This window comes from Pseudophryne corroboree, chromosome 3 (assembly GCF_028390025.1).
Source record: "Pseudophryne corroboree isolate aPseCor3 chromosome 3, aPseCor3.hap2, whole genome shotgun sequence".
In the NCBI taxonomy this organism is placed as follows: domain Eukaryota; kingdom Metazoa; phylum Chordata; class Amphibia; order Anura; family Myobatrachidae; genus Pseudophryne; species Pseudophryne corroboree.
In genome coordinates, this window is record NC_086446.1 from 126,537,250 (window position 1) to 126,552,249 (window position 15,000).

A 15,000-nucleotide genomic window follows, 5' to 3' on the forward strand; every position below is an offset into this window, starting at 1 on the left:
AGTATAAAAATACCTACAGCATCTTGTATTCCCAGGTGTTCTCCCATCCAAATATTAACCAGGCCCAACACTGCTTAGCTTACAAGATCAGATGAGATTGGGCGTATCCAGCGTGGTGTGGCTGTAGATGAGCTCTGTGGTTTCTGTTAGAACTTTTCTTCTTCTAACTACTTGTACATAAATGAATAAGTTTGAAAATGGAATGCCTCAACAGAACGGTGTTGGCAGTATAAAGATACCTACATCACTTTGTATTCCAAGGTGGTCTCCCTTTAAAGTACTAACCAGGCCCAACACTGCTTAGCTCCCAAGATCAGATGAGATTGGGCGTATCCAGTGTGGTGTGGCTGTAGATGAGCTTTGTGGTTTCTATTAGAACTTTTCTAGTTCTAGCTACTGGTTCATAAATGAATAAATTTGAAAATGGAATGCATCAACAGAACGGTGTTGGCAGTATAAAAATACCTACAGCATCTTGTATTCCCAGGTGTTCTCCCATCCAAATATTAACCAGGCCCAACACTGCTTAGCTTACAAGATCAGATGAGATTGGGTGTATCCAGTGTGGTGTGGCTGTAGATGAGCTTTGTGGTTTCTGTTAGAACTTTTCTTCTTCTAACTACTGGTACATAAATGAATAAGTTTGAAAATGGAATGCATCAACAGAACGGATTTGGCAGTATAAAAATACCTACTGCACCTTGTATTCCCAGGTGGTCTACCACCCAAGTGCTAACCAGGCTCAACACTGCTTAGCTTACAAGATCAGATGAGATTGGCCGTATCCAGTGTGGTGTGGCTGTAGATGAGCTTCGTGGTTTCTGTTAGAACTTTTCTTCTTCTAACTACTGGTACATAAATGAATAATTTTGAAAATGGAATGCATCAACAGAACGGTGTTGGCAGTATAAAAATACCTACAGCACCTTGTATTCCCAGGTGGTCTCCCATCCAATACTAACCAGGCCCAACACTGCTTAGCTTCCAAGATCAGATGAGATTGTGCGTATCCAGTGTGGTGTGGCTGTAGATGAGCTTTGTGGTTTCTGTTAGAACTTTTCTACTTCTAGCTACTGGTTCATAAATGAATAAATTTGAAAATGGAATGCATCAACAGAACGGTGTTGGCAGTATAAAAATACCTACTGCACCTTGTATTCCCAGGTGGTATTCCATCCAAGTACTAACCAGGCCCAACACTGCTTAGCTTACAAGATCAGATGAGATTGGGCGTATCCAGTGTGGTGTGGCTGTAGATGATCTTTGTGGTTTCTGTTAGAACTTTTCTACTTCTAACTACTGGTACATAAATGAATACGTTTGAAAAAGGAATGCATCAACAGAACGGTGTTGGCAGTATAAAAATATCTACAGCGCCTTATATTCCCAGGTGGTCTCCCATCAAAGTACTAACCAGGCCCAACACTGCTTAGCTTTCAAGATCAGATGAGATTGGGCGTATCCAGTGTAGTGTGGCTGTAGATGAGCTTTGTGGTTTCTGTTAGAAATTTTCTACTTCTAACTACTGGTACATAAATGAATAAGTTTGAAAATGGAATGCATCAACATAACGGTGTTGGCAGTATAAAAATACCTACAGCACAGTGTATTCCCATCCAAATACTAACCAAGCCCAAGACTGCTTAGCTTCCAAGATCAGATGAGATTGGGCGTATCAAGTGTGGTGTGGCTGTAGATGAGCTTTGTGGTTTCTGTTAGAACTTTTCTTCTTCTAACTACTGGTACATAAATGAATAAGTTTGAAAATGGAATGCATCAACAGAACGGTGTTGGCAGTATAAAAATACCTACAGCATCTTGTATTCCCAGGTGGTCTTCCATCCAAGTACTAACCAGGCCCAACACTGCTTAGCTTACAAGATCAGATGAGATTGGGCGTATCAAGTGTAGTGTGGCTGTAGATGATCTTTGTGGTTTCTGTTAGAACTTTTCTTCTTCTAACTACTGGTACATAAATGAATAAGTTTGAAAATGGAATGCATCAACAGTATGGTGTTGGCAGTATGAATATACCTACAGCTCCTTGTATTCCCAGGTGGTCTCCCATCCAAGTACTAACCAGGCCCAACACTGCTTAGCTTCCAAGATCAGATGAGATTGGGCGTATCCAGTGTGGTGTGGCTGCAAATGAGCTTTGTGGTTTCTGTTAGAACTTTTCTACTTCTAACTACTGGTACATAAATGAATAAGTTTGAAAATGGAATGCATCAACAGAACGGTGTTGGCAGTATAAAAATACCAACAGCACCTTGTATTCCCAGGTGGTCTCCCATCCAATACTAACCAGGCCCAACACTGCTTAGCTTCCAAGATCAGATGAGATTGGGCGTATCAAGTGTGGTGTGGCTGTAGATGAGCTTTATGGTTTCTGTTAGAACTTTTCTACTTCTAACTAGTATTACATAAATGAATAAGTTTGAAAATGGAATGCATCAACAGAACGGTGTTGGCAGTATAAAAATACCTGCATCACCTTGTATACCCAGGTGGTCTCCCATCCAAGTACTAACCATGCCCAACACTGCTTAGCTTCCAAGATCAGATGAGATTGAGCATATCCAGTGTGGTGTGGCTGTAGATGAGCTTTGTGGTTTCTGTTAGAACTTTTCTACTTCTAACTACTGGTAAATAAATGAAAAAGTTTGAAAATGGAAAGCATCAACAGAACGGTGTTGGCAGTATAAAAATACCTACAGCATCTTGTATTCCCAGGTGGTCTACCACCCAAGTACTAAATAGGCCCAACACTGCTTAGCTTCCAAGATCAGATGAGATTGGGCGTATCCAGCGTGGTTTGGCTGTAGATTATCTTTGTGGTTTCTGTTAGAACTTTTCTACTTCTAACTACTGGTACATAAATTAATAAGTTTGAAAATGGAATGCATCAACAGAACGGTGTTGGCAGTATAAAAATACCTACAGCATCTTGTATTCCCAGGTGTTCTCCCATCCAAATATTAACCAGGCCCAACACTGCTTAGCTTACAAGATCAGATGAGATTGGGCGTATCCAGCGTGGTGTGGCTGTAGATGAGCTCTGTGGTTTCTGTTAGAACTTTTCTTCTTCTAACTACTTGTACATAAATGAATAAGTTTGAAAATGGAATGCCTCAACAGAACGGTGTTGGCAGTATAAAGATACCTACATCACTTTGTATTCCAAGGTGGTCTCCCTTTAAAGTACTAACCAGGCCCAACACTGCTTAGCTCCCAAGATCAGATGAGATTGGGCGTATCCAGTGTGGTGTGGCTGTAGATGAGCTTTGTGGTTTCTATTAGAACTTTTCTAGTTCTAGCTACTGGTTCATAAATGAATAAATTTGAAAATGGAATGCATCAACAGAACGGTGTTGGCAGTATAAAAATACCTACAGCATCTTGTATTCCCAGGTGTTCTCCCATCCAAATATTAACCAGGCCCAACACTGCTTAGCTTACAAGATCAGATGAGATTGGGTGTATCCAGTGTGGTGTGGCTGTAGATGAGCTTTGTGGTTTCTGTTAGAACTTTTCTTCTTCTAACTACTGGTACATAAATGAATAAGTTTGAAAATGGAATGCATCAACAGAACGGATTTGGCAGTATAAAAATACCTACTGCACCTTGTATTCCCAGGTGGTCTACCACCCAAGTGCTAACCAGGCTCAACACTGCTTAGCTTACAAGATCAGATGAGATTGGCCGTATCCAGTGTGGTGTGGCTGTAGATGAGCTTCGTGGTTTCTGTTAGAACTTTTCTTCTTCTAACTACTGGTACATAAATGAATAATTTTGAAAATGGAATGCATCAACAGAACGGTGTTGGCAGTATAAAAATACCTACAGCACCTTGTATTCCCAGGTGGTCTCCCATCCAATACTAACCAGGCCCAACACTGCTTAGCTTCCAAGATCAGATGAGATTGTGCGTATCCAGTGTGGTGTGGCTGTAGATGAGCTTTGTGGTTTCTGTTAGAACTTTTCTACTTCTAGCTACTGGTTCATAAATGAATAAATTTGAAAATGGAATGCATCAACAGAACGGTGTTGGCAGTATAAAAATACCTACTGCACCTTGTATTCCCAGGTGGTATTCCATCCAAGTACTAACCAGGCCCAACACTGCTTAGCTTACAAGATCAGATGAGATTGGGCGTATCCAGTGTGGTGTGGCTGTAGATGATCTTTGTGGTTTCTGTTAGAACTTTTCTACTTCTAACTACTGGTACATAAATGAATACGTTTGAAAAAGGAATGCATCAACAGAACGGTGTTGGCAGTATAAAAATATCTACAGCGCCTTATATTCCCAGGTGGTCTCCCATCAAAGTACTAACCAGGCCCAACACTGCTTAGCTTTCAAGATCAGATGAGATTGGGCGTATCCAGTGTAGTGTGGCTGTAGATGAGCTTTGTGGTTTCTGTTAGAAATTTTCTACTTCTAACTACTGGTACATAAATGAATAAGTTTGAAAATGGAATGCATCAACAGAACGGTGTTGGCAGTATAAAAATACCTACTGCACCTTGTATTCCCAGGTGGTCTACCACCCAAGTATTAACCAGGCTCAACACTGCTTAGCTTCCAAGATCAGATGAGATTGGGCGTATCCAGTGTGGTGTGGTTGTAGATGAGCTTTGTGGTTTCTGTTAGAACTTTTCTTCTTCTAACTACTGGTACATAAATGAATAAGTTTGAAAATGGAATGCATCAACAGAACGGTGTTGGCAGTATAAAAATACCTACAGCACCTTGCATACCCAGGTGGTCTCCCATCCAATACTAACGAGGCCCAGCACTGCTTAGCTTCCAAGATCAGATGAGATTGGGTGTATCAAGTGTGGTGTGGCTGTAGATGAGTTTTGTGGTTTCTGTTAGAACTTTTCTACTTCTAACTACTGGTACATAAATGAATAAGTTTGAAAATGGAATGCATCAACAGAACGGTGTTGGCAGTATAAAAATACCTACATCACCTTGTATTCCCAGGTGGTCTCCCATCCAAGTACTAACCAGGCCCAACACTGCTTAGCTTCCAAGATCAGATGAGATTGGGCGTATCCAGTGTGGTGTGGTTGTAGATGAGCTTTGTGGTTTCTGTTAGAACTTTTCTTCTTCTAACTACTGGTACATAAATGAATAAGTTTGAAAATGGAATGCATCAACAGAACGGTGTTGGCAGTATAAAAATACCTACAGCACCTTGCATACCCAGGTGGTCTCCCATCCAATACTAACCAGGCCCAACACTGCTTAGCTTCCAAGATCAGATGAGATTGGGTGTATCAAGTGTGGTGTGGCTGTAGATGAGTTTTGTGGTTTCTGTTAGAACTTTTCTACTTCTAACTACTGGTACATAAATGAATAAGTTTGAAAATGGAATGCATCAACAGAACGGTGTTGGCAGTATAAAAATACCTACATCACCTTGTATTCCCAGGTGGTCTCCCATCCAAATACTAACCAGGCCCAACACTGCTTAGCTTACAAGATCAGATGGGATTGGGCATATCCAGTGTGGTGTGGCTGTAGATAAGCTTTGTGGTTTCTGTTAGAACTTTTCTTCTTCTAACTACTGGTACATAAATGAATAAGTTTGAAAATGGAATGCATCAACAGAACGGTGTTGGCAGTATAAAAATACCTACAGCACCTTGCATACCCAGGTGGTCTCCCATCCAATACTAACGAGGCCCAACACTGCTTAGCTTCCAAGATCAGATGAGATTGGGCGTATCCAGTGTGGTGTGGTTGTAGATGAGCTTTGTGGTTTCTGTTAGAACTTTTCTTCTTCTAACTACTGGTACATAAATGAATAAGTTTGAAAATGGAATGCATCAACAGAACGGTGTTGGCAGTATAAAAATACCTACAGCACCTTGCATACCCAGGTGGTCTCCCATCCAATACTAACCAGGCCAAACACTGCTTAGCTTCCAAGATCAGATGAGATTGGGTGTATCAAGTGTGGTGTGGCTGTAGATGAGTTTTGTGGTTTCTGTTAGAACTTTTCTACTTCTAACTACTGGTACATAAATGAATAAGTTTGAAAATGGAATGCATCAACAGAACGGTGTTGGCAGTATAAAAATACCTACATCACCTTGTATTCCCAGGTGGTCTCCCATCCAAATACTAACCAGGCCCAACACTGCTTACCTTACAAGATCAGATGGGATTGGGCATATCCAGTGTGGTGTGGCTGTAGATGAGCTTTGTGGTTTCTGTTAGAACTTTTCTACTTCTAACTACTGGTACCTAAATGAATAAGTTTGAAAATGGAATGCATCAACAGTATGGTGTTGGCAGTATAAAAATACCTACAGCACCTTGTATTCCCAGGTGGTCTCCCATCCAATACTAACCAGGCCCAACACTGCTTAGTTTCCAAGATCAGATGAGATTGGGCGTATCAAGTGTGGTGTGGCTGTAGATGAGCTTTGTGGTTTCTGTTAGAACTTTTCTACTTCTAACTACTGGTAAATAAATGAAAAAGTTTGAAAATGGAATGCATCAACAGAACGGTGTTGGCAGTATAAAAATACCTACAGCATATTGTATTCCCAGGTGGTCTACCACCCAAGTACTAACCAGGCCCAACACTGCTTAGCTTCCAAGATCAGATGAGATTGGGCGTATCCAGCGCGGTTTGGCTGTAGATTATCTTTGTGGTTTCTGTTAGAACTTTTCTACTTCTAACTACTGGTACATAAATTAATAAGTTTGAAAATGGAATGCATCAACAGAACCGTGTTGGCAGTATAAAAATACCTACAGCACCGTGTATTCCCAGGTGGTTTCCCAACCAAATACTAACCAGGCCCAACACTGCTTATCTTCCAAGATCAGATGAGATTGGGCGTATCCAGTGTGGTGTGGCTGTAGATGAGCTTTGGGGTTTCTGTTAGAACTTTTCTTCTTCTAACTACTGGTACATAAATGAATAAGTTTGAAAATGGAATGCATCAACAGAACGGTGTTGGCAGTATAAAAATACCTACAGCACCTTGTATTCCCAGGTGGTCTCCCATCCAATACTAACCAGGCCCAACACTGCTTAGTTTCCAAGATCAGATGAGATTGGGCGTATCAAGTGTGGTGTGGCTGTAGATGAGCTTTGTGGTTTCTGTTAGAACTTTTCTACTTCTAACTACTGGTACATAAATGAATAAGTTTGAAAATGGAATGCATCAACAGAACGGTGTTGGCAGTATAAAAATACCTACAGCACCTTGCATACCCAGGTGGTCTCCCATCCAATACTAACCAGGCCCAACACTGCTTAGCTTCCAAGATCAGATGAGATTGGGTGTATCAAGTGTTGTGTGGCTGTAGATGAGTTTTGTGGTTTCTGTTAGAACTTTTCTACTTCTAACTACTGGTACATAAATGAATAAGTTTGAAAATGGAATGCATCAACAGAACGGTGTTGGCAGTATAAAAATACCTACAGCATCTTGTATTCCCAGGTGGTCTACCACCCAAGTACTAACCAGGCCCAACACTGCTTAGCTTCCAAGATCAGATGAGATTGGGCGTATCCAGCGCGGTTTGGCTGTAGATTATCTTTGTGGTTTCTGTTAGAACTTTTCTACTTCTAACTACTGGTACATAAATTAATAAGTTTGAAAATGGAGTGCATCAACAGTATGGTGTTGGCAGTATGAAAATACCTACAGCACCGTGTATTCCCAGGTGGTTTCCCATCCAAATACTAACCAGGCCCAACACTGCTTATATTCCAAGATCAGATGAGATTGGGCGTATCCAGTGTGGTGTGGCTGTAGATGAGCTTTGGGGTTTCTGTTAGAACTTTTCTTCTTCTAACTACTGGTACATAAATGAATAAGTTTGAAAATGGAATGCATCAACAGAACGGTGTTGGCAGTATAAAAATACCTACAGCACCTTGTATTCCCAGGTGGTCTCCCATCCAATACTAACCAGGCCCAACACTGCTTAGTTTCCAAGATCAGATGAGATTGGGCGTATCAAGTGTGGTGTGGCTGTAGATGAGCTTTGTGGTTTCTGTTAGAACTTTTCTACTTCTAACTACTGGTACATAAATGAATAAGTTTGAAAATGGAATGCATCAACAGAACGGTGTTGGCAGTATAAAAATACCTACAGCACCTTGCATACCCAGGTGGTCTCCCATCCAATACTAACCAGGCCCAACACTGCTTAGCTTCCAAGATCAGATGAGATTGGGTGTATCAAGTGTTGTGTGGCTGTAGATGAGTTTTGTGGTTTCTGTTAGAACTTTTCTACTTCTAACTACTGGTACATAAATGAATAAGTTTGAAAATGGAATGCATCAACAGAACGGTGTTGGCAGTATAAAAATACCTACATCACCTTGTATTCCCAGGTGGTCTCCCATCCAAGTACTAACCAGGCCCAACACTGCTTAGCTTACAAGATCAGATGGGATTGGGCATATCCAGTGTGGTGTGGCTGTAGATGAGCTTTGTGGTTTCTGTTAGAACTTTTCTACTTCTAACTACTGGTACCTAAATGAATAAGTTTGAAAATGGAATGCATCAACAGTATGGTGTTGGCAGTATGAATATATCTACAGCTCCTTGTATTCCCAGGTGGTCTCCCATCCAAGTACTAACCAGGCCCAACACTGCTTAACTTCCAAGATCAGATGAGATTGGGCGTATCCAGTGTGGTGTGGCTGTAGATGAGCTTTGTGGTTTCTGTTAGAACTTTTCTACTTCTAACTACTGGTACATAAATGAATACGTTTGAAAAAGGAATGCATCAACAGAACGGTGTTGGCAGTATAAAAATATCTACAGCGCCTTATATTCCCAGGTGGTCTCCCATCAAAGTACTAACCAGGCCCAACACTGCTTAGCTTTCAAGATCAGATGAGATTGGGCGTATCCAGTGTAGTGTGGCTGTAGATGAGCTTTGTGGTTTCTGTTAGAAATTTTCTACTTCTAACTACTGGTACATAAATGAATAAGTTTGAAAATGGAATGCATCAACAGAACGGTGTTGGCAGTATAAAAATACCTACTGCACCTTGTATTCCCAGGTGGTCTACCACCCAAGTATTAACCAGGCTCAACACTGCTTAGCTTCCAAGATCAGATGAGATTGGGCGTATCCAGTGTGGTGTGGTTGTAGATGAGCTTTGTGGTTTCTGTTAGAACTTTTCTTCTTCTAACTACTGGTACATAAATGAATAAGTTTGAAAATGGAATGCATCAACAGAACGGTGTTGGCAGTATAAAAATACCTACAGCACCTTGCATACCCAGGTGGTCTCCCATCCAATACTAACGAGGCCCAACACTGCTTAGCTTCCAAGATCAGATGAGATTGGGTGTATCAAGTGTGGTGTGGCTGTAGATGAGTTTTGTGGTTTCTGTTAGAACTTTTCTACTTCTAACTACTGGTACATAAATGAATAAGTTTGAAAATGGAATGCATCAACAGAACGGTGTTGGCAGTATAAAAATACCTACATCACCTTGTATTCCCAGGTGGTCTCCCATCCAAGTACTAACCAGGCCCAACACTGCTTAGCTTCCAAGGTCAGATGAGATTGGGCGTATCCAGTGTGGTGTGGTTGTAGATGAGCTTCGTGGTTTCTGTTAGAACTTTTCTTCTTCTAACTACTGGTACATAAATGAATAAGTTTGAAAATGGAATGCATCAACAGAACGGTGTTGGCAGTATAAAAATACCTACAGCACCTTGCATACCCAGGTGGTCTCCCATCCAATACTAACCAGGCCCAACACTGCTTAGCTTCCAAGATCAGATGAGATTGGGTGTATCAAGTGTGGTGTGGCTGTAGATGAGTTTTGTGGTTTCTGTTAGAACTTTTCTACTTCTAACTACTGGTACATAAATGAATACATTTGAAAATGGAATGCATCAACAGAACGGTGTTGGCAGTATAAAAATATCTACAGCGCCTTGTATTCCCAGGTGGTCTCCCATCCAAGTACTAACCATGCCCAACACTGCTTAGCTTCCAAGATCAGATGAGATTGGGCGTATCCAGTGTGGTGTGGCTGCAGATGAGCTTTGTAGTTTCTGTTAGAACTTTTCTACTTCTAGCTACTGGTTCATAAATGAATACATTTGAAAATGGAATGCATCAACAGAACGGTGTTGGCAGTATAAAAATACCTACAGCACCTTGTATTCCCAGGTGGTCTCCCATCCAAGTACTAACCAAGCCCAACACTACTTAGCTCCCAAGATCAGATGAGATTGGGCGTATCCAGTGTGGTATGGCTGTAGATGAGCTTTGTGGTTTCTGTTAGAACTTTTCTACTTCTAACTACTGGTACATAAATGAATAAGTTTGAAAATGGAATGCATCAATAGAACGGTGTTGGCAGTATAAAAATACCTACAGCACCTTGTATTCCCAGGTGGTCTCCCATCCAAGTACTTACTAGACCCAATACTGCTTAGCTTCTAAGATCAGATGAGATTGGGCATATCCAGTGTGGTGTGGCTGTAGATAAGCTTTGTGGTTTCTGTTAGAACGTTTCTACTTCTAACTACTGGTACATAAATGAATAAGTTTGAAAATGGAATGCATCAACAGAATGGAGTTGGCAGTATAAAAATACCTACAGCACCTTCTATTCCCAGGTGGTTTCCCATCCAAGTACTAACCAGGCCCAACACTGCTTAGCTTCCAAGATCAAATGAGATTGGGCATATCCAGTGTGGTGTGGCTGCAAATGAGCTTTGTGGTTTCTGTTAGAACTTTTCTCTGACGTCCTAAGTGGATGCTGGGACTCCGTAAGGACCATTGGGAATAGCGGCTCCGCAGGAGACTGGGCACAACTAAAGAAAGCTTTCGGACTACCTGGTGTGCACTGGCTCCTCCCACTATGACCCTCCTCCAGACCTCAGTTAGAATCTTGTGCCCGGCTGAGCTGGATGCACACTAGGGGCTCTCCTGAGCTCCTAGAAAGAAAGTATATTTTAGGTTTTTTATTTTAAAGTGAGATCTGCTGGCAACAGACTCACTGCAGCGAGGGACTAAGGGGAGAAGAAGCGAACCTACCTAACTGGTGGTAGCTTGGGCTTCTTAGGCTACTGGACACCATTAGCTCCAGAGTGATCGACCACAGGACCCGACCTCGATGTTCGGTCCGGGAGCCGCGCCGCCGACCCCCTTACAAGCCAGAAGCAAGAAGTGATCCGGAAAATCGGCGGCAGAAGACTTCTGTCTTCAACAAGGTAGCGCACAGCACTGCAGCTCTGCGCCATTGCTCCTCATGCACACCTCACACACCAGTCACTGATGGGTGCAGGGCGCTGAGGGGGGCGCCCTGAGGGCTATATAATACACCTTGGCTGGCAAATCATCACAATATATAGTCCCAGGGCTATATATGTGATAAATTACCCCTGCCAGAATCCATAAAAAAAGCGGGAGAAAAGTCAGCCGAAAAAGGGGCGGGGCTATCTCCCTCAGCACACTGGCGCCATTTTTTCTTCACAGTACAGCTGGAAGACAGCTCCCCAGGCTCTACCCTGTAGTTTTCAGGCTCAAAGGGTTAAAAAGAGAGGGGGGGCACTAAATTTAGGCGCAGTATGTGTATACAAGCAGCTATTGGGGGAAAAATCACTCAGTTATAGTGTTAATCCCTGCATTATATAGCGCTCTGGTGTGTGCTGGCATACTCTCTCTCTGTCTCCCCAAAGGATTTTGTGGGGTCCTGTCCTCAGTCAGTGCATTCCCTGTGTGTGTGTGCGGTGTGTCGGTACGGCTGTGTCGACATGTTGGATGAGGAAGGTTACGTGGAGGCGGAGCAGAGGCCGATAAATGGGATGTCGCCCCCCTGTGGGGCCGACATCAGAGTGGATGGATAGGTGGAAGGTATTAACCGACAGTGTCAACTCCTTACATAAAAGGCTGGATGACGTAACAGCTGTGGGACAGCCGGCTTCTCAGCCCGCGCCTGCCCAGGCGTCTCAAAGGCCATCAGGGGCTCAAAACACGCCCGTTACCTCAGATGGCAGACACAGATGTCAGCACGGAGTCTGACTCCAGTGTCGACGAGGTTGAGACATACACACAATCCACTAGGAACATCCGTTGCATGATCTCGGCAATGAAAAATGTGTTACACATTTCTGACATGAACCCATGTACCACATAAAAGGGGTTTTATGTTTGGGGAGAAAAAGCAGCCAGTGTTTTGTTTCCCCATCAGATGAGTGAATGAAGTGTGTAAAGAGCGTGGTTTCCCCCGATAAGAAAATGGTAATTTCTAAAAAGTTACTGCTGGCGTACCCTTTCCCGCCAGAGGATAGGTCATGTTGGGAGATATCCCCTAGGGGGGATAAGGCGCTCACACGTTTGTCAAAAAAGGTGGCACTGCCGTCTTGGGATACGGCCACTTTGAAGGAGCCTGCTGATAAAAAGCAGGAGGCTATCCTGAAGTCTGTATATACACACTCAGGTACTATACTGAGACCTGCATTTGCCTCAGCATAAATAGTGCTGCTGCAGCGTGGTCTGATACCCTGTCAGATAATATTAATACCCTAGACAGGGATAATATTTTGCTAACATAGAGCATATTAAAGACGTTGTCTTATATATGAAGGATGCACAGAGGCTGGCATCCAGAATTAATGCAATGTCCATTCTGCCAGGAGGGTATTAGAGACCCGGCAGTGGACAGGTGATGCTGCCTTTAAAAGGCACATGGAGATTCTGCCTTATAAGGGTGAGGAATTGTTTGGGGATGGTCTCTGGGACCTCGTATCCACAGCAACAGCTGGGAAGAATTTTTTTTACCTCAGGTTTCCTCAGCCTAAGAAAGCACCGTATTTTCAGGTACAGTCCTTTCGGCTTCAGAAAAGCAAGCGGGTCAAAGGCGCTTCCTTTCTGCACAGAGACAAGGGAAGATGGAAAAAGCTGCACCAGACAGCCAGTTCCCAGGATCAAAAATCTTCCCCCGCTTCCTCTGAGTCCACCGCATGACGCTGGGGCTCCACAGGTGGAGACAGGTACCGTGGGGGCGCGTCTCGGGAACTTCAGGGACCAGTGGGCTTGCCCACAGGTGGATCCCGAGGTTCTGCAAGTAGTATCACAGGGATACAGGCTGGAGTTCGAGGCGACTCCCCCTCGCCGTTACCTCACATCAGCCTTGCCTTCTGCCCTCGGAGAAAGGGAGGTAGTACTGGCGGCAATTCACAAGCTGTACTTCCAGCAGGTGAAATCAAGGTACCCCTCCTTCAACAAGGCCGGGGTTACTATTCCAAAATGTTGTGGTACCGAAACCAGACGGTTCGATGAGACCCATTCTAAAATTGAAATCCTTGAACACTTATATACGAAGGTTCAAGTTCAAAATGGAATCGCTCAGGGCGATTATTGCAAGCCTGGAGAATTTCATGGTATCACTGGACATCAAGGATGCTTACCTGCATGTCCCTATTTACCCTCTTCACCAGGAGTACCTCAAAATTGTGGTACAGGATTGTCATTACCAATTCCAGATGTTGCTGTTGGTCTGTCCCCGGCACCGAGGGTATTTACCAAGGTAATGGCCGAAATAATTATCCCGTACTTGGATGATCTCCTTATAAAGGCGAGGTCCAGGGAGCAGTTGTTCGTCGGAGTAGCACTATCTCGGGAAGTGCTACAACAGCACGACTGGATACTGAATATTCCAAAGTCGCAGCTGGTTCCTACGACGCGTCTACTGTTCCTGGGTATGGTTCTGGACACAGAAAAGGATAAAAAGGGTTTCTCCCGGAGGAGAAGTCCAAGGAGTTGTCGTCTCTAGACAGAGACCTCCTAATACAAATACAGGTGTCGGTGCATCAATGCACGCGAGCCCTGGGAAAGATGGTAGCTTCTTACGAAGAAATTCCATTCGCCAGGTCCCATGCAAGGATCTTCCAGTGGGATCTGTTGGACAAGTGGTCCGGGTCGCATCTTCAGATGCATCGGCGAATAACACTGTCTCCAAGGGCCAGGGTGTCGCTGTTGTGGTGGCTGCAGAGTGCTCATCTTCTAGGGGGCCGCAGATTCGGCATACAGGACTGGGTCCTGGTGACCACGGATGCCAGCCTTCGAGGCTGAGGGGCAGTCACACAGGGAAGAAACTTTCAAGGACTATGGAAAAGTCAGGAGACTTCCCTACACATAAATATTCTGGAACTAAGGGCCATTTACAATGCCCTAAGTCAGGCTAGACCCCTGCTTCAACATCGGCCGGTACTGATCCAGTCAGACAACATCACGGCGGTCGCTCATGTAAACCGACAGGGCGGCACAAGAAGCAGGATGGCGATGGCAGAAGCCACAAGGATTCTCCGATGGGCGGAAAATCATGTGTTAGCACTGTCAGCAGTGTTCATTCCCGGAGTGGACAACTGGGAAGCAGACTTTCTCAGCAGACACGACCTCCACCCGGGAGAGTGGGGACTTCATCCAGAAGTCTTCCAAATGATTGTACACCGCTGGGAAAGGCCACAGGTGGACATGATGGTGTCCCACCTCAACAAAAAGCTACAAAGATATTGCGCCAGGTCAAGGGACCCTCAGGCGATAGCTGTGGACGCTCTGGTAACACCGTGGGTGTACCAGTCGGTGTATGTGTTCCCTTCTCTGGGTCTCTTACCCAGGGTACTGAGAATAATAAGAAGGAGAGGAGTAAGAGCTATACTCATTGTTCCGGATTGGCCAAAAAGAGCTTGGTACCCAGAACTCCAAGAAATGATCTCAGAGGAACCATGGCCTCTGCCGCTCAGACAGGACCTGCTGCAGCAGGGGGCCTGTCTGTTCCAAGACGTACCGCGGCTGCGTTTGACGGCATGGCAGTTGAACGCCGGATCCTGAAGGAAAGGGCATTCCGGAGGAAGTTATCCCTACGCTAATTAAAGCTAGGAAAAAAGTGAACGCAAACCATTATCACAGCATATGGCGGAAATATGTTGCGTGCTGTGAGGCCAGGAAGGCCCCAAAGGAGGAATTTCAGCTAGGTCGATT

General features: G+C 43.9%; 6 non-coding genes and 41 pseudogenes across 6 annotated transcripts; all 47 read right to left on the reverse strand.

Annotated features, from left to right (window-relative positions):
- Positions 1-10: 10 nt before the first annotated feature.
- Positions 11-129, reverse strand: LOC134897301 (5S ribosomal RNA; annotated as a pseudogene).
- A 107-nt stretch (positions 130-236) lies between these two features.
- Positions 237-355, reverse strand: LOC134896179 (5S ribosomal RNA; annotated as a pseudogene).
- Positions 356-462: 107 nt separating this feature from the next.
- LOC134896323 (5S ribosomal RNA) lies at positions 463-581 on the reverse strand (annotated as a pseudogene).
- A 107-nt stretch (positions 582-688) lies between these two features.
- LOC134898082 (5S ribosomal RNA) lies at positions 689-807 on the reverse strand (annotated as a pseudogene).
- Positions 808-914: 107 nt separating this feature from the next.
- On the reverse strand, positions 915-1,032 carry LOC134892463 (5S ribosomal RNA; annotated as a pseudogene).
- Positions 1,033-1,139: 107 nt separating this feature from the next.
- LOC134893414 (5S ribosomal RNA) lies at positions 1,140-1,258 on the reverse strand (annotated as a pseudogene).
- Positions 1,259-1,365: 107 nt separating this feature from the next.
- On the reverse strand, positions 1,366-1,484 carry LOC134888838 (5S ribosomal RNA; annotated as a pseudogene).
- Positions 1,485-1,805: 321 nt separating this feature from the next.
- LOC134895028 (5S ribosomal RNA) lies at positions 1,806-1,924 on the reverse strand (annotated as a pseudogene).
- A 107-nt stretch (positions 1,925-2,031) lies between these two features.
- LOC134884302 (5S ribosomal RNA) lies at positions 2,032-2,150 on the reverse strand. The gene has a single exon (XR_010168454.1). It is a non-coding gene; the product is annotated as a 5S ribosomal RNA (ribosomal RNA).
- A 107-nt stretch (positions 2,151-2,257) lies between these two features.
- LOC134892968 (5S ribosomal RNA) lies at positions 2,258-2,375 on the reverse strand (annotated as a pseudogene).
- Positions 2,376-2,482: 107 nt separating this feature from the next.
- LOC134896468 (5S ribosomal RNA) lies at positions 2,483-2,601 on the reverse strand (annotated as a pseudogene).
- A 107-nt stretch (positions 2,602-2,708) lies between these two features.
- On the reverse strand, positions 2,709-2,827 carry LOC134892060 (5S ribosomal RNA; annotated as a pseudogene).
- A 107-nt stretch (positions 2,828-2,934) lies between these two features.
- Positions 2,935-3,053, reverse strand: LOC134897302 (5S ribosomal RNA; annotated as a pseudogene).
- A 107-nt stretch (positions 3,054-3,160) lies between these two features.
- LOC134896180 (5S ribosomal RNA) lies at positions 3,161-3,279 on the reverse strand (annotated as a pseudogene).
- Positions 3,280-3,386: 107 nt separating this feature from the next.
- LOC134896324 (5S ribosomal RNA) lies at positions 3,387-3,505 on the reverse strand (annotated as a pseudogene).
- Positions 3,506-3,612: 107 nt separating this feature from the next.
- Positions 3,613-3,731, reverse strand: LOC134898084 (5S ribosomal RNA; annotated as a pseudogene).
- A 107-nt stretch (positions 3,732-3,838) lies between these two features.
- LOC134892464 (5S ribosomal RNA) lies at positions 3,839-3,956 on the reverse strand (annotated as a pseudogene).
- A 107-nt stretch (positions 3,957-4,063) lies between these two features.
- Positions 4,064-4,182, reverse strand: LOC134893415 (5S ribosomal RNA; annotated as a pseudogene).
- Positions 4,183-4,289: 107 nt separating this feature from the next.
- LOC134888839 (5S ribosomal RNA) lies at positions 4,290-4,408 on the reverse strand (annotated as a pseudogene).
- Positions 4,409-4,515: 107 nt separating this feature from the next.
- On the reverse strand, positions 4,516-4,634 carry LOC134896107 (5S ribosomal RNA; annotated as a pseudogene).
- Positions 4,635-4,741: 107 nt separating this feature from the next.
- On the reverse strand, positions 4,742-4,859 carry LOC134894576 (5S ribosomal RNA; annotated as a pseudogene).
- Positions 4,860-4,966: 107 nt separating this feature from the next.
- On the reverse strand, positions 4,967-5,085 carry LOC135067066 (5S ribosomal RNA). The gene has a single exon (XR_010253294.1). It is a non-coding gene; the product is annotated as a 5S ribosomal RNA (ribosomal RNA).
- A 107-nt stretch (positions 5,086-5,192) lies between these two features.
- Positions 5,193-5,310, reverse strand: LOC134893635 (5S ribosomal RNA; annotated as a pseudogene).
- A 107-nt stretch (positions 5,311-5,417) lies between these two features.
- Positions 5,418-5,536, reverse strand: LOC134892505 (5S ribosomal RNA; annotated as a pseudogene).
- A 107-nt stretch (positions 5,537-5,643) lies between these two features.
- Positions 5,644-5,761, reverse strand: LOC134895578 (5S ribosomal RNA; annotated as a pseudogene).
- A 107-nt stretch (positions 5,762-5,868) lies between these two features.
- LOC134896037 (5S ribosomal RNA) lies at positions 5,869-5,986 on the reverse strand (annotated as a pseudogene).
- A 107-nt stretch (positions 5,987-6,093) lies between these two features.
- On the reverse strand, positions 6,094-6,212 carry LOC134893925 (5S ribosomal RNA; annotated as a pseudogene).
- A 107-nt stretch (positions 6,213-6,319) lies between these two features.
- Positions 6,320-6,437, reverse strand: LOC134893957 (5S ribosomal RNA; annotated as a pseudogene).
- Positions 6,438-6,544: 107 nt separating this feature from the next.
- LOC134894218 (5S ribosomal RNA) lies at positions 6,545-6,663 on the reverse strand (annotated as a pseudogene).
- A 107-nt stretch (positions 6,664-6,770) lies between these two features.
- LOC134888007 (5S ribosomal RNA) lies at positions 6,771-6,889 on the reverse strand (annotated as a pseudogene).
- Positions 6,890-6,996: 107 nt separating this feature from the next.
- Positions 6,997-7,114, reverse strand: LOC134893958 (5S ribosomal RNA; annotated as a pseudogene).
- Positions 7,115-7,221: 107 nt separating this feature from the next.
- LOC134896134 (5S ribosomal RNA) lies at positions 7,222-7,339 on the reverse strand (annotated as a pseudogene).
- A 107-nt stretch (positions 7,340-7,446) lies between these two features.
- On the reverse strand, positions 7,447-7,565 carry LOC134890147 (5S ribosomal RNA; annotated as a pseudogene).
- Positions 7,566-7,672: 107 nt separating this feature from the next.
- Positions 7,673-7,791, reverse strand: LOC134892002 (5S ribosomal RNA; annotated as a pseudogene).
- Positions 7,792-7,898: 107 nt separating this feature from the next.
- LOC134893960 (5S ribosomal RNA) lies at positions 7,899-8,016 on the reverse strand (annotated as a pseudogene).
- A 107-nt stretch (positions 8,017-8,123) lies between these two features.
- Positions 8,124-8,241, reverse strand: LOC134896135 (5S ribosomal RNA; annotated as a pseudogene).
- Positions 8,242-8,348: 107 nt separating this feature from the next.
- LOC134889218 (5S ribosomal RNA) lies at positions 8,349-8,467 on the reverse strand (annotated as a pseudogene).
- Positions 8,468-8,574: 107 nt separating this feature from the next.
- LOC134901758 (5S ribosomal RNA) lies at positions 8,575-8,693 on the reverse strand. The gene has a single exon (XR_010175240.1). It is a non-coding gene; the product is annotated as a 5S ribosomal RNA (ribosomal RNA).
- Positions 8,694-8,800: 107 nt separating this feature from the next.
- On the reverse strand, positions 8,801-8,919 carry LOC134888840 (5S ribosomal RNA; annotated as a pseudogene).
- A 107-nt stretch (positions 8,920-9,026) lies between these two features.
- LOC134896108 (5S ribosomal RNA) lies at positions 9,027-9,145 on the reverse strand (annotated as a pseudogene).
- Positions 9,146-9,252: 107 nt separating this feature from the next.
- On the reverse strand, positions 9,253-9,370 carry LOC134894150 (5S ribosomal RNA; annotated as a pseudogene).
- Positions 9,371-9,477: 107 nt separating this feature from the next.
- LOC135069630 (5S ribosomal RNA) lies at positions 9,478-9,596 on the reverse strand. Its single transcript, XR_010255808.1, has one exon. It is a non-coding gene; the product is annotated as a 5S ribosomal RNA (ribosomal RNA).
- Positions 9,597-9,703: 107 nt separating this feature from the next.
- LOC134893638 (5S ribosomal RNA) lies at positions 9,704-9,821 on the reverse strand (annotated as a pseudogene).
- A 107-nt stretch (positions 9,822-9,928) lies between these two features.
- On the reverse strand, positions 9,929-10,047 carry LOC134884868 (5S ribosomal RNA). Its single transcript, XR_010168999.1, has one exon. It is a non-coding gene; the product is annotated as a 5S ribosomal RNA (ribosomal RNA).
- Positions 10,048-10,154: 107 nt separating this feature from the next.
- LOC135068019 (5S ribosomal RNA) lies at positions 10,155-10,273 on the reverse strand. The gene has a single exon (XR_010254229.1). It is a non-coding gene; the product is annotated as a 5S ribosomal RNA (ribosomal RNA).
- A 107-nt stretch (positions 10,274-10,380) lies between these two features.
- Positions 10,381-10,499, reverse strand: LOC134894203 (5S ribosomal RNA; annotated as a pseudogene).
- A 107-nt stretch (positions 10,500-10,606) lies between these two features.
- On the reverse strand, positions 10,607-10,725 carry LOC134891907 (5S ribosomal RNA; annotated as a pseudogene).
- Positions 10,726-15,000: the final 4,275 nt, after the last annotated feature.